The sequence below is a fragment of the Paralichthys olivaceus genome, chromosome 15, assembly GCF_024713975.1.
Source record: "Paralichthys olivaceus isolate ysfri-2021 chromosome 15, ASM2471397v2, whole genome shotgun sequence".
In the NCBI taxonomy this organism is placed as follows: Eukaryota; Metazoa; Chordata; class Actinopteri; order Pleuronectiformes; family Paralichthyidae; genus Paralichthys; species Paralichthys olivaceus.
The window spans coordinates 21,426,577-21,441,212 of NC_091107.1; the positions used below are offsets into that span (position 1 = coordinate 21,426,577).

The window sequence follows — 14,636 nt, forward strand, 5'->3', positions numbered from 1 at the left end:
CACCTCAGATATCAAAGCTGGCAGGTTTAATGTATTTTTCTTGTTTGCAAACAAACATTACACCGATCACTTTGCAGTAAATATGAAAGTGAAACAGGTAGAGCATCTCATTACATTAAGTTTTTTAAATCCTATCTTAGGATCAGTGAAAATGTGAATAAATAATACATTTACTTTCATGAGTTATTTAAATGAAGTAGATGTAAGTGTAGCTTCTGTCCAGCAATAAGCCATAAAACAATCCTTTCTCTCTGCCTTGTCAGTTTGTACCCGCCTTTACTGTACAGATCCAACACTGCCCTGAACATTTCCACTGAAAATTCGTATTTTTCTGCCCAATCCTATCTGATTTCACGCATTAAAAAAGTGCTTTGATCCTGAAAATGTGGCTTGCAAAGTTTCTTGCTGCGAGCAGAGTCCGATTCATGTCAGATGCATAAAGGTCAGTCAAGCACAATAGACCTAACGGGCCAGACACCCCTGAGTGGGGATTTGGAATTCAGAGGGACTTGCCCAAGCTCCTGGCAGCTTTTTCTTTGAGTGTTTTATACCTCTGACGCTTTTATTATGCCTGCTATGTTTCCTCCGCCTGGCTTTATGGGCCATGAATATTCATGCTAACAGGGGAGGGGAGGAGGTGCTTTTTCTAAGGTGCTGGGGGCGGAGTCGGATTGCAAATAAAACTGGCTGGGGTAACCTCTAAGGGTTTTATGTCCCCTTCCAAAACCAACCCCCACACCCTCTTTTAAGGTTGTTTAGAGGTCAAGCCTTCAAGGTTCAAGATAGCAGCGGCGTCGTGGAATCTGGGGAATGAACAGGTGAAGATGTGACGAAGACCTTGTCTTCCTCTGCCTTCGTGTAAATTAGCTCCAGCGAGTGTGTGTTGGTGATTTTTGTAATTGGAGTCAGGACCAACTTTCTCACCCGTGGTAATCCCAGACCCAGTGTGGGAGGAACAGCTGAAAGCACTGTCACTAGTTGGATCCCCATTTCTCTTTCACACACACACATACACACCTGTCATGCTGTTTTTTTTTTTTTTTTTTTTTTATCAATGAGACCCCTGTGCAGAAAAAATGGATTTCAGGGTTTATGGGTTTGGACATGTGGAAGGGATTTTGTGGGGTTAGGAAAGAGTTATGATCGGAGAGAAGTACAGGGTTGGGTAGCTCAGATAAAGGACATAAAGTGACCCCCCCCACCCCCCACTCAATCCTACTCGCTCCTCTCTGCCACTCTCCTGCTGCCGTCCGTTCTTTCCACAAGCTGCCCTCTGTCCCCTGTTATTAACCCCAGTGGTCTGCAGCCATATGGGTTGTGATTGGAGCTCTGCGGTGCATGCTGTCATACACAGCGGAGTTCATTCACCGTACATCCATGAAGCATAAATAAGTAGCTGCAGGGAATGGAGCTGAGTAACCTTGTTCTGCCATCAGTCTCTGTTTACACCTCTCAACATCATACATACATCGTCAGTGGTTGCTCTATCCACACTTTTAATTTAAGTAAGTTGTCCTCATGCCATAGCAAGGGTTTAAAACAGAGGGAAAATGTCACTTAACGTGAAAATGTTGAAAAGAATCTGATGGCAGCCTTGTGCTCTCAGGGCTAAAATGACATTCTGTGCATTGTAAACAGAAACCGGTCCTGTGTTGAACCTGTTCTGAATGAGCTGTTAACAGCGGGTGTTATCTGCTAACTGATTTTTTAAATGTTTTAAGCCTACTTTGAATAAGCTGATATAATCTGTTAAGATGTAATGAGACAGCTGATTTTATCTGGTTTGTCTTTTGGCCTATTAAGGATAAGATGTTTTTAAGAGCCTGTCAGTCATCCATTGGAATAAAGAGAGGCTGTTGACCCGTCCTGATGGATATTAAATTGTCAGTGTTCCTCTTTCTAATTTCTCTATTGTCAGTCGATTATAGACGGCACCAATGAGCTGTCTCAACATTGTTATTTCTATTTACCGACTTAAAGATGGTTAAGCTGGATAAGTGCTCATTAAAAAGTGTCTTTTTGGTACGTTTCCTCCATTTGTACAGAATAGTCTTTGAACATTAAAATCAGGATTGACATTGCTGACAGGGGTATTTACCCTTTTTATTTTAGATAGGAATCTGTGAGTGATGCATGAGTACATGCCGACTTCACATTCGGCCCGCTCTGCCTCATCCTACACATCCAGAGGAGCATGACAAGCTTTTCCACCAGCTGTCGGCAGCACTTTGTTCCTTCAGCTCTATTTATCAAGACAACTACTGTCACATCTTATTTTCCAATTATCTCCCAGCATCTCTGTCCAAATCCGCTTTTTTTTTACCAGTTATATGTTCATTATAATTGTGTGTCATATACATTCTTAGATTCCTGAAGTGAGGAATATGTCCTGAAGTCCTTCACATTAGTGAATGGTCGCACTTTGCACACAAAAGAACACTGGTATAAGAAGACTTATATTGAGTAGATTTGAACTGTAATTTCTTAGCTCTCCCATGACCGTCTGACATTGTAACAGCATGTGACTGCTTTTCAATATCTTTGTTCCACTGGACTTCTATAGACAGCTCACTTTCTGAGTCAGCTGACTGAGTCACTGTAGCGAGTCAATTCTTCTCGTACTCTCAGGCCTCAATTAAACTCCCTTGCAGACACGAACGTAGACAAAGCAGACCCATTATTTTGTATCTCTGTGGCAGCAGAACAGCCTTCAGAAACTCCTGCAGGTCAAACTGGATAAAAATGTGGACTTTTAATGCTGATACACTCAAAAAGATGGATTAAGATGCAAAAAACACAGACTAGCAAAGGCTACAAATAACCCATAATGCAACAGTGTGCAAAAACGCTACACTGGTACAGAAAATATCTGTTGTAATGAAGGAAGATGTAAATGTCTGGTCCTCGTCTTAATAAGGTTGGGGAAACCCTGGTCGTATCCGCATGCTGACCTTGAATCAGTTTGTGTCTCTGCATTCAGCACACTGAGCCAACAGGGAGTGATACAGTTACACCAGCAGCTCTCCTACTGAACCCTTCAGCAGTGACATTTTCAGTGGCTTGATGATAACAAGCCCTCCTCTCTGTGTTTGTGTTGTACACGTCCATCTATCTGAGTGAGCTCTGAGGTATATTCATGCTTCACTAATGGGATTGCAGGTCCCGGCCTTGTGGAGGACAGAGCCGGTGGCCATTCTGATCTTAAAAGAGGGGATCAGATGGCCGGAGTGAGGCCACGAGCCTGTGGCTAAGCCGCCTCTGTATGATCCGACCGTCTGCCGGTCATTGAGCCAGACCCCACCAGCCAAACTTCCCCCCACCCCCCTCCAGAGGATTGAGATGAATTAATTAGGCCATACTAAAGGCGAGTATGACCAGTGGTCAGCGTGTGTGTGCCTGTGTGTTGCTGTGTGTCATAAAGGGTTTGTGGAACAAAAGCAGAAGGATGGGATGGGGTTGGAGGGGGTTGCAGAGGCTGACAACAGGTGGTGTGAGGATGAGCCTTAACCCCCCCGACACCGTGGCCAGGGGGGCTACAGAGAACAATAAAGGTCCCTTGCACAAACCGTCTAATCACACCCCATTATCTCACTATGACCCGCTGATCGCAAACCAGACCCTCTTCTAAATGACCTTCATCGTTGGCTCTTTCCTTTCATACTTCCCATGTACTATATTTGTAAATACACGTTTCTGTTTATATACCTTTTTATATGCAGTATGTTTGCCGCAAGTTTGCTTCTATGAATCGTATCCGAGGGTAGGAGTAAAGATCTGGTCTGTTTTGGAGTCATGTTCATTTTCAGGTGCTTCCTTTCCACACAAACAGGGGAGGGATTCAGAATTCATCACTGCCCCAGATGTCAAAAAACGTAAACTCACCGCATAAGTTCAAATTCAATAACATTGTAAGTAAACGGTCAGTATTTATTTAACTCTTTTCAAGTCTTGGTGACCACTTTACAGCACCGTTTCTGCCATTCACACAGACATTCATATAGTGCATCTTTGTGCTGCACTTTCATACATCATTTCATTTTCAGTATCTTGCTCAAGTGCGGAATAGGGGAGACTGGGATCGAATCGCAGACATTCTGGATAATGGCCAATCCGCTCTCTCTCCTGAGCCACTACCACAGTGAATTACATTTTTGCTCATTTCATTTTAGGAAAAAGAAAAGAGAAACTGTAAGAAATGTTGACTTTTTCATGTTTCATGGATAGTTACACTTAAAAAAAACTAAACCTGAATGTATTACATGAATTTCTTTCAACTGTCTCTATTAAGAATGCAATTAATTAAGATGTATTAGTCATGGTTCTACAGGATGCAAATGACCCCCTTTTTGGGCTCATTGAGGCCAACAAAAGCCCCCTGGTAAACCCACACATGGGTCGTGTGGTGTGGGTGTGTTGCTCCAGGGTAGAGATTAAGGGAAGAAAATGCGAGCAAGGAAGTCCAGCTGGAAGCCTTATCAGACACAGTAACACTGCGCAGCAGTTTTTCCTGCATGCTTCAAGGCAGAGTTTGAACTGCAAAGTTATTACATCAGTGATAATATGCTCCTCTGTCTTTATTTGACAGGTAAACAGTGAGGTTCTCCACCGTCAATTTGCATTTGAATGACCATCACTATATTTACTTCATTGTTTCTGCAAGGACAAATGTTAAACCAGGATAAACCTTTTCCTAGACTGCTATGCATGACTGTGCCCGAGTCCTCTGCAACAGCACCCCTGCTGCACCAATGTATCAGCCACATGGAAATGAATAAGAAGCCAGTTTTTTTGATGTACTGCTAATGTTGGTGTGAATGCACCCACAGGGGGCATGTGGGGAGACTCATGATAACACACAGTGGGTACTGACTGAGAAGAGAAAGTAGAACAAAAGACAACTTTAATGAGATGCACCAGGGACATAGAAAGAAGAGCACAGATACAACAGTGGTGCTAGAGGCAGACAGCCGGGCACAGGCAGCACAAACACTCAAAATGGGTAACAAATCAAACAAATCCACCAATTTCAAATAACACAAGAAGCAGAATGCATCTCGAGAGTTTCAGGCAGCATTTATGACCGACGTTAAACACAAGAGAACAACATGATCAATACATGGTTCAAACAGAGCAATCGAACACAATCAGAGTGTGATTACAGAGTGGATCAAATGGGAGGACATTAAAGCAATAGAGGGAGAAGTATCTGGTTGCAAGTCTTGTTACTAAGCAGGAAAATCAGTGAATTGGAAGGAAAGTGGAGTCAAACCACCAGATGGAGGCTTGTATTCATCAAAACGATGTGCACACAGTTTGTGTTGTTTTTCTGGCCAGCATAGTGTAATTACTAGATAATAGATATTGGGGAGATCATTACGATTGTTGTCTTTTATGAGCTCATCCTGTTTATTGGACAACTCAGTGTACAGTAGCTGCAAGACATTGGACTGTGGTAACTGGACATTTCATTCATTTCATTCATCACTGGCCAACTTTATTTTGTTGCTGGGCAATCCAGTGTAATTATTATGTGCCAGCTTATTGTGGTAATTGGAAAACTTTGTTAAGGTTTAGACAACAAATTCCAATTGGTGGGTAACTTATTTTAAAATGGTTTATAGCCCATTCTAGAATTTGCCAGCTCATTTATTGGTGTTATTAGATGAGTCAATCTCACGGGACAACTAATTCTAGGAACTGGAAAAATCAGTGCAGTAATTGGATTCTTCTCTCTGCTGCCGCCCTCAAGCTAAATCTTAGTTGTGCGGTTTAATTTGATGCAGAATGAGGTGTCTGTCAAGAGAGATTTTAGGCAAAAAATTCAACTCCGATGCTGTAAGCACTTGGTGGAAAATTACTATTGGAGTGGATCAAAATATGAGTCTATTTCAAATCCCAATGAGCGGTTTGTTTACTGTCACAATTCCCTTTCTGCACATGCTGTAAATATTTGGTTTATGTTGTTCCCTTGCTGCTCTCATATCAACATCTTCTTGAGAACACGATTAACTGCAGAGATTGCTTGATCTTTAATGTCAACTTTCTTGCGTGGCTTGAAGCAGGTCTGTTTTGTGTGTTTACTTCTGTCTCGCCTTTCTAATTCCCTCCGTGGTCAAAGCAGAGGAACTGCTTCCAGAGGTGGTTTTTATTTTAAAATTAACCTTTGCAACTGTTTATCAACACAAGCATTCACCTTTCAGTCTTTAGTATGGCTGAAGTAATCCCTGCTGCCAGCTGTGCGTGGTAAAAAGGCATTTCAGGGGGATTTAGGCATATTTGACCCGTCTGCAAATGGTAAATACGAAGGCGAACAGCTGTGGAAAAATGCTTATTGATTTCTACTCGTGTGTATTTGCACAAGATTCATTTCTTCTTAAGACGCATAAGAAAAAGGTCAGCGAATGGGGGCTTAAGTCATTCGAGTGGAGCTAAATGGATTTCTGCTCCAAGATCCATCTGTTTTTGGAGTTTGTTGACAGGGTGGAAAATTGGAACTGTTGCTCTTCCCTCCCCCAGTCACACCACCACCTCCCCAGACCCTCTCAAGTGCATGGGGGTATGAACAGGCACACTAAGAGCAAAGTGGCATCTTCTCCAGCTAAGTGAGCACATTGGCTTCTGTTGGACAGGTGGGGTCTCAGCCATAAGTCGTGTTCGCGGACAGAGACAGCTGACAGCAGGTCGGCTGACACGGTCTGACTGGCCCGCGTCCAACATGAAAATGCTGATGTCACACAGACGAGTCACCTTCTTCACCTCTCAGGCAACGCTGTGAGCCAGGGAAAGTGGACAGTTTCAGAATCAGCAAGCCATCAGTAAGACCAGACACATGCAAGAAAGTGACAGGGATATGTGTGTAGTACGTGTGTTCACACAACAAGACACGCTGCTGAGAAAACTGACGGGACTTACAAGATGGTGAGACAGCGTAGAAAAAAGCCACTGTCAGAGTTCTCCTGCTCCTGCTGCATATTTTGGCTCGTAGCCACACTTCTCCCAGCAAACATGTCAGGTAGATATTATTCACAAATGCTAGAGCAAGCTTTTAAGAACACTGACTGCAAATTCAACTTCCTACTTTGTGATTCCAGCCCAAAAATAGCACTGTCAGAACCTCTGTGTGTTGCTATTGGACAGGTATATGGGAATTGAATAAATATGATCCATGAAGTCTCGCCTCATCACACCAAATCTGTATTTTTCATCCGTAAATGTTCCATGTTTAAATTAAATACCACTTCATGATGTGTCAATTATGTTTTCAGATTGACTGCAAGACATTATCCCCCTAAGATTTAAAAAAAGGTTGTTCGTACTGGAAATTTAACAATTAATAGAATCACAAATTTATAAAACACATGCAGATGTGGTGTGCAAAGACCTCAAGTGATTCATCCCAAAATCGAAATGGTGACAGTCATTTTTTTTCTTGATTACTGCGAGACAAAATGTTATGAAGTACTGTGATACTAAAATTAACTACTCGACTTCAAATTACAAACCTGGTTCAACAACCCTGTGTATTTTTTTTTTTTTCCCAGTTCAGTTGTCTCACAGAACTGAGAGGGCTACACTCTGTGACCCAGCACTTTTGTTGGTCTGACCACAGTCTAAACCACCGTAGTAAAAATTGAATTACTCATTGTCCGAGCGGCATTCTTGAAAGTGCGCGTTGCCACCGTTCCACTGCAGTGGTCAATAATTAATGGGTTGTGTGTGACTGTGACGTATTGGGTGGGGGCACCCATTGTCTATAGGCAGCTCCGTCCACCCCATTCCCCTTGAGGTCGAGTTAAAGAGTGTTTCTGGTTTTCCAGATGGTTGAACTACAGTAGCCTTGATTGGGCTGGTGGGTCAGCTAAGGGCATTGTGGGGTTGGGGTGGGGTGGGGGTTTCAGTTGCCTTACAATGGGCTTCTCAGCAATTCCCTATGACCCTCTTACCTCGCTTCTATAGGCTGCACGACATCAGCCATTACTAGATTAAAGTAATCCTCTTTTCAGGGCCAGACAATTGCTTTATTAGCTGACCACACACATGAGCTTCGACCACCTCTGTTATGGTATTGTTGTGGGGGGCCCTCAGGGTCGTGGGGTGGGTGTTGTTAGTGAAGTGTGAGCAGAGAGGGGTGGAGTGTTGTTGTTTTTCGGCAGCCCTCCTTAGCGATGCCATGCATACATTACTTCTGGTTTAACCCCTCAGACAGGACATGTTGGTCTGTGCACTATAGAAGAGGGCTCTTCCTTTTTGGTTGCATATGCACACATACCTCATATTCCATATCACATATTTGTGCAGATATTGCTTGAATTACAATCGGATTATGTGTTTTTACGATTGTGCATGTTTGCACACACACCCCTACCCCATCACCACCAGCTCCCTTCTATTTTCCTCATCCCCCCTCCGTAGTATACGGTCCAGATTTTTTTTTCTCTGAAACTCTCCACTGTTTTTGCCAAACAACTTCCATCAAAATGTTGTTTCGTCTCCATGTTTCCACACATTTCCAGCTGAAGTAAAAACATTTTCTTTAAAATCCACTCCAAACAGATTTATCTTTTGTGAAAAAGGGCATTAGCTATTTTTGCAAGCCTGTCAATCAGGCATGAGTAGCTTCACCTGATAATGTATTCAGCTTTATAAGGAGCGGGGGGCAGCCACTCAAGCTGAAGTAAGTATTGTCAGACAGTGTGAATGTTTCATGAATAGCTGGGATAATTTGAAGAGACATGGCGTGTGTATATCTTTGTCATATACATCATTGTGTCCATGATGGACGCATGCATTTGCTTGTGGGACAAATATTTGCAGGGCTTCAGGGTGCATCTCCGCACGCTCTCTGAAGCACAAATGCCACATTCAATTAAAGAGAAGTTTCATTGCAAGGCAAGTTCATAACATGTGCATCACAGAAGTTTTCATCTCAGCACTCCAACATTTTTGAATTGAAAACCTCCAAAGATGAGCCAATAAAGACAATTTTATTAAGCCATTCACTTTCACTGTCCTGCATCCAACTTATCTTTCCCCCTCAGAGGTCATGAACCTGCACCAGAGAGGAATAATTCCTAAATATGGCTTTTTGATAATGTGATAATATTGATCCATGCCAGCAAATTGTGTTTTCTGGCTCCTCACTGCAGGCGGTCAGAAGTCAAGGCTAGCCTTATGACAGCACCCTGGAGTAGGAAACAAATCACTGTCTTGCCCAAGGACCCTTCGGCAGGGTGGATGGATCTGTCGTTCCACCGGTCCGCCATGTGGGAATCTTTCCCATTTCTTGGATTACAATTCTAGAAGCCAACATTGTTACTTTAAATCCCAGGGAATTACAGTGTCCATACTTTCTGAGTTTGGTCTGCAGGTTGTGTGGGGAGTCATGTGTGTGTGTCCCATCAGGGTTTGCAGAGATTAAAGGCATAGATGAGAAATTGGCAGAAAAACACATGTACCCTGCACACACTCACACACACAGGGCCAGCGCGGCATGCCAGCGAAGGTTTGCGGTGGATTAACCTCAAGGTTGCTGGGTGGGTGAGCACAGCCGGAGCAGCAGCACAAGCTCACAATTGGGATGGGAACCTGCTGCTGAGCCACACGTAGGTGAGCACTCCTCGTGCCAGGAGATTGGAAGGATTTGCACTGAAATGAGGAGAAGTTGCTCAGAGTGTGTGTATTGATGTACTGGCATGTTTGTGTTCACAGCAGACTGGCTTCATGTGTGTCTCTGCACAAACTTCGAGCATTTTCTGTAGTACCAGGTTAATGGGAGGGGTAGGTGTCTCTGACATGAGAATTAATACCTCCACCCCCCTTGACTTGAAATATGGTGATTTCACTGAAATGGCCTTGGCATGCCTCAGGCCTGTTCTGCTCTGTTTGAGTGAGGGTTTGTGTGTGTGTGTGTGTGTGTGTGTGTGTGTGTGTGTGTGACTGTGCGTGCATGTGTGATGGCAAAATGATGGGGTGGCAAATAGGGTGGGTGATGGAGGTGGGGGATCTAGCGGGAGGGATGGATGGTTAGACAAGGCATTTAATAAACCTCTGCACAGAGGAGTATTAGGGTCAGGCATAACAAACAAAGGAGACATGAACATAGAACAGTTCGAGGCTCATTGCTCAAAAAATAATGTGCATATTATTGATCATTAATCTATTACTGCTAAGGCTCCATTTTGAACTGAATCTTGAGTCTATTTCTATATCCTTCTTGCAACTGAACTACCATGAACCAGATAAAACTACCATCCCTTACAATAAGTGAAAAACAATGACTATATGTGTGAGTGCAGGAGAAAGTTTTTAGGAATCTTCTTGCTCTCATTGTTTTTGTACCACCAAGAGTGAAATACCTCCAGCATGAGAACATATAGAGTGCAGCCCAGCATCCATTGGAATTCCATTTTTATTGGGCAATTCTTCAGGACCTGAAATGCATTACATGTACCATGCAGCCAATGAAGGCAGTAATGTTCCTAAAAGCTGGCTGGATTTATGCGTGGTGCAAAGGGTTAACAGAAGTACCTTCATATACCTGTGGTGCATGATTTGATTTGTGGTTCAGTGTTAGGTTTCACAGACACCCCTGCAAATCTAGATGGATGTTTTGTACGTAATCCAGCCACATGTTGCATTAAATTACTGCATATTCCCACATTAACATTTTTCCATTCAATTTTTGATACAAGTAATAGTGGGAAAGCTTCATTGTAGTTTACGTTCTTTGATTCCATGTGGTAGTGGCGATTGTGTCGAGCAGAAGGTTTGCAGTGATGACTTTGCTAGAATTGAAAATCAAATTCTTTTTGTTGTTGCTTGCCGGTTGTATTGACTCTCAACAATTTCCACCAGCATTGGACAACTAGCGCAAGAAAACCAATCAGAGTTATTGCAATGGCTCTGTATCAGTATGCTGTAACCCCTTATAGCAAAGCAATGAATCTGGCTTCAGCATTGGCAGGTCAGGGTTGAAATAAGACATGCAAGATATCTGTGTTGATGTTGAATGGGTAGGATACTGCAAGAGCAGATTTAGAATTCAATTTGATGTTTAGTGGAAGTGACCGACAATGTTGAAATCCTATCAGTTTATACATAATTGTTTTTAGAGGGGATGATATCTTTATAATAAGAAACCTTTTTGCAGCTATAAGGGCACACACTGTTTGTATCATATTATTGTTGCAAATCCTTGTTTTTGTAAGAGTTACATAATTTGTACCACACGCACGGTGTGGCATGTAAAGCCTGAACTGGCTTCAAAACATAATCTTGTTGTCACATGATTGCAGCTCCATGCTAAGAAGGTGCCCGCAAGTTGGCCCGATTATCCTTAACCCCTGCCCCCTCAGTGTGTTTATTGGCCATGTGCTTCACTGTAAACCCCCCCCATATCACACACACACACACACACACACACACACAGAACAATCCCTCCCTGTGATCACCACTCTTTTCCCTCTGGTGTCTGTGTGGCTGATAATGAGTGCCTCCTGTGCTGTCCCACCGCTGCATGTGGGGCCCACGGTCATATTGGCTGCAGACAGCACCGCTGCCAAGTATTACACCCCCCCACCCACCCACCTGCTCCTCATCCACCCCATCTACCCCAACCCCCCCTCCAACATGTCTGGGTGTGACAAGACACTGTGGAGGGCCCAGGCATTTATGAGCGGTTAAGCCGTGAAACATTGCACCTTGACAGATAACCTCATCTATTTTCTCTGCATCACTTGGGAGGCGGGGCCGGTGTCATGGGGGCTTTTTCATATTTTATCACTTAATTCAATTTTGGGCAGGATTTTACATGTACCAGGGCTGATAACGCATTTTAAAGCATCGTAAACAGTATCAAAGCGGGACTTGAATAATGAATCAAATGTAATTTTCTTGTGTTTGCTGGATGATTATGTTATAAGAGGTTTATCTATGCTAATAACAGGCTTATAATCAGCATGTAATGCATCACAGTGACTTGTGGATTTCATTTCAGTCTTATCGGAGTCCAGTGGCTAATAATTGCTTTTCCTGTGGTTTGCTGTGAGAAATACCAACGCTTACACATCATTTTAATTTGCACTGCAGAGATTTTCTGTCAACTTCTGGCCAAGATCAATCTGGCAAACACTCCAGTGATCTGTCAGACTTGTCATTTTACTGCCTGATCTCCACACTAATCATACAGATAGAAAAGTATGTCTATCTTTTTGCATCAGCCTCCGCCTCAATCTGAACGGTTTTTATTTTGCATTTATGCACAAAAAAAGTATTTTTTGATGCTCTTGTCATGATGGCTAGTGGGACCATTAGCCCAGGTTTGGTGGTAGCACGGGTGTGAGGGCTGTGTGTAAGGGTGGTGGGGATTGGGTGGGGTGTGGGCAGCTGTTGTGGCTGCTAAATGGAGTCAGCTGATGGTGCTAAACAGCAGCGATGGTCACCTAAGTGGCTACGCCAGCTGACACGCTAAGGGACAAAAGAAAATAGAGGGAGTAAATTTGTGAGGAAAAATGCATCAGACATTGATGAACAGGTTTGTGTGTGTGTGTGTGTGTGTGTGTGTGTGTGTGTGTGTGTGTGTGTGTGATTGTGTGCCTGAAGGTTGGTCTCTTGGACCAAGAAGGTGACCCCTCTGGGCTCATGGAAGCAGTAATTGAAATGCCCTGCCGCTGTAATTCCCATTCATTTAGCTTTAGAGCCAGCTCAGTTGTCCATGTACCATTAACTCAAGGACACAAAGACTTTCAGGCCAAAGAGCCAAATTACAGAAAAACTGCAACAAACAAAGCAAGAGGAAAAAAAAAGATTAATAAAGAAAAAGAAAGGGCTTTTAGATTGTGTGTGTGTGTGTGTGTGTGTGATGCACTGCAGGGGGGTTGCAGTCTCCTTTCAGTCTGTATATTGGACTGAGCTGGTCATATTGGATGCAGGCAGTGTTGTTCTGTATTTGCTGTTGCAGCTGCCGTGCAGCGTGTTTGCGCGAATGCCTGTTTGTATTGGATGGGGTTGGGAGGCAATGGCTGCTTAGTCGCAGCACGGACATCTGTCTCCAACCGTGAGACACCCGCCTCCCCTCCAGACACACACACACAAACACACACACACCCACCCACACTAATATCCTGTGTGGGCCGTTTCATCATGGTGAAATGGTTGATAGGGATCGGAGGGGGTCCACTCTGGCTAATGAGAGTGGCTGTTGGAAGATGGCTTCTGATGGGGGCCCCTGTTGAGCCCAAGGGCCTAGATAGATATTGCCTTGGGGAACTGGCGACACTTATAGATAGAAGACATGTATATGTGTGTGTCTTATTGCACTTGATAAATGGATACGGCGAAAAAGCAAAAACACGAGTGTGTTTGTGAGTGTGTGTGTTCACAGCAAAGCAGATTGCTTCATGTCTGGACAAGTTGTAAACTGACGGATTGACAGATGACCAGCTCAATCCCCCTCAACAGAGCTTGAACTCTGTGACGCCTTTCTTGATCCCCCTCCCGCTCTTCAAGGGACTATCTGTCACTCTCTTTCTGCTGTGAATATTTATTCTCAGGGGAAATGAGACACACACAAGCACAAACACACACACACTAACAAAAACAAGATTTTGCACTTCTGTCCTTATATGGACATTGCACTGACTTTCATTCATTGCTGACAGCCATGCAACTCCAACCCCAGCATTAATCTTAAGCATATCCAGTTCATGTTATAATCTTACACCATACCCCTAACCTTAACCAAGACAAACATGACTCAAATGACTTTGCCTCATTATTTATACCAAAAAAGATCCCAAAGAGGTAAAAAGAAAAAGCACACACACACTTAGAACATTACCAACAGCGATAAAGCTATTCAATTAAAAGTGAGCCTGAGCTTGCCCCAGAGGTGTTTTTTTATGTGCAATTAAATGCTCAAATGATGCCCTGATATACAGCAGAGCCCATATTTTTTTTTACATGTGGTAAATCACAGAGTTTACACTTCCATACAGTAACACACTTTGAGGTACAATAAATAACCTTCTCAGGTGTAATTTCATTTGTGTGACAATTCTGTACAATTTGCAATTACGCATTAGCTAACTCTAAATTTTACGTTTCATCAAAGAACTTATGAAGCTTTACAGTATACAGACAAAACTGATCCCATGCAGCCTAATTTCAGCACATTGCCGCTTCCATGTTTCACTGTCAGTACTCTGCAGTCACTTTGTTAGTAAAATGGTAATTGGTCTGTATCAATATAGAGCTTTTCTATTCTTGATGAACACTCAAAGCGCTTTACAGTACAGTTTATTGACATTGACCCATTCATGCACACATACAGTGCATCTATGGATAACCTTCGGTTATTGGTGGTATGAGGCTACCAACTCCTCCTAACCTCTCCCATAATTCAAATACAGCCTTTCTAACCAGTTTGATTTTAATTATAAAATCATGAAATACCCTATATTACACTTTAAAATGCCTTTTAATAATTATTGCAAGATGATATTTAATCATTTTGGATACAGGAATGTTACAGTTTTGATACAAAAATATCTCCTAGTGGACATTCCTTATTGTAGATTTGTATATATCGTCATCATCTTACTATTTGTGCACATCAGAGCAGGTGAAACATTTGTATA

General features: G+C 42.9%; 1 protein-coding gene across 7 annotated transcripts in view; it reads left to right on the top strand.

The window, feature by feature from the left end:
• Positions 1–14,636, top strand: part of robo3 (roundabout, axon guidance receptor, homolog 3 (Drosophila)) — a 151,821-nt gene that overhangs the window by 87,319 nt on the left and 49,866 nt on the right. The gene's annotated exons all lie outside the window — the stretch shown is intronic.